The sequence below is a fragment of the Sinocyclocheilus grahami genome, unplaced genomic scaffold (genome assembly GCF_001515645.1).
Source record: "Sinocyclocheilus grahami isolate Dianchi unplaced genomic scaffold, SAMN03320097.WGS_v1.1 scaffold413.1, whole genome shotgun sequence".
Taxonomy (NCBI): domain Eukaryota; kingdom Metazoa; phylum Chordata; class Actinopteri; order Cypriniformes; family Cyprinidae; genus Sinocyclocheilus; species Sinocyclocheilus grahami.
This window is the reverse complement of record NW_015505592.1, coordinates 1,599,945-1,601,508: the sequence shown is the minus strand read 5'-3', so window position 1 is coordinate 1,601,508 and position 1,564 is coordinate 1,599,945. Positions and strand designations below refer to the sequence as shown.

Below are 1,564 nucleotides of genomic sequence, written 5' to 3'. Positions count from 1 at the left end.
GGTTAATTATTCATATTTCCCCATGAGCTGATTCGCTACAGTCTCTCCACATATTATGTTGAAAGATGTAAGCATTATCAGACTCACTACTTTAGGGTGTTGAAGAGAGAAGTTGGGGATGAAGTGCTCTTTTCCAGGTTGAAATGAGTGACCGCTCACCCTGACTGTAAGGCACCAGGGTGGACACAAAGTCCAATCCTCCACATTTCTATGATCCCTCAGAACCTGGGGATGACAAAAAATAAATTCAGAACTCCTGTTCTCTTTACATCCCATTTACATATTGAATACAATTGCTGGAGATCACCAAATCAATTTACTTTAAGGCTGAAATACACTACATGACATTTGCACTCAAGCTGTGCTGCATGGAAGATGTTCTGCTGGTTGGGATTGTATGTCACTCTGAAGGCTGTGCTCTTTAATGGGCCCAGCTCACAGGAGAGAGGAGAGATGGAGAAAGGGGATTCAGCTCCATGAGTCTACATCAGACAGAACTTGCCTTTGCTGTGGTTGGTGATGGAGACTGACTTAGATGCTGGGCCGTCATAAAAAAGGAGCTTAGACGGCTGAACTGTAACATGGGGGTTGGGGAATCTGGAGGGGTTTGAGGTGTTGTCTGTTTCCACTTCAGGTGCTGAATTAACATGGAAATACTCCTCCAGAGGACTGCACGGGTTGAAGAGAAGTGTGGATTTGTCAGTGCCCTCTGCTGGAATCTAAAGGAAGTTAGATGCAGTGTTATGTGATGTCACATGCATGCTTGTTTTCCAGTTTTCCTTTGTTGTTGTTGTTGTTGTTAGCTGTGGTGTACCTGATTTTTTTGTGAATTAGATATAAGAATATGAGGTTAGAATGTTTGACTTAACTCTTAGATGTCAGAACATTTGTATGTTACATCACAGTGCAGATGGACAAACACACACCTCCTGGATTAGCAATGCTCCGCTATCATCAAGTTTTAATTTGTGTTCATCCAGCAAGGCACTCAGTATGTCAGGAGGATAACAGGTGAGCCCTCGTAGCAGATTCATTCTAAGAAAGAGCAGATATTCAACCAAGAAGCCAACAAACAGATAGACAGAAATTAAAAACAGACAGCTAGACAGACTACCCTGTGCAGCAGCAAACAGATCACTGTCTTGTGATAAGCTATAGGTTGATGTGGGCAGAACTTCACACGCAGAGTGAGTTTGCTGCTGCCTGGCAGAGAGCCACAAGGCTTATCAATGCTGAACACACTATGGCTGCCAGTGATCACATCAAACTGGTAATGGGCCAATACTGCAGAGGAGTTGATGATCTGTACATTGTGTGCGACTTCTGTGCCCTCCTCAACACAGCCATAGTCCAACACAGAAGTACTAAGAGACACTATTGGACCTATAGTAGACAGAAGAAGACTGTCAGACAGTTTGATATGTTTACGAGCAGATGTTTGGAAAGCTCTTACTGTAGGGTTATATATTGTACCTATGCAGGTTCCTGACACTTTGAGCAGGTCTCTGCTTACAGCTCCAGGACAGGTAAGAGAGAGGTAGTCCACACTAATGCTGTCCACTAT

General features: G+C 43.6%; 1 pseudogene; it reads right to left on the bottom strand.

Annotated features, from left to right (window-relative positions):
* LOC107551059 (coiled-coil domain-containing protein 108-like) overlaps nucleotides 1-1,564 on the bottom strand; it is a 23,853-nt pseudogene that overhangs the window by 19,067 nt on the left and 3,222 nt on the right.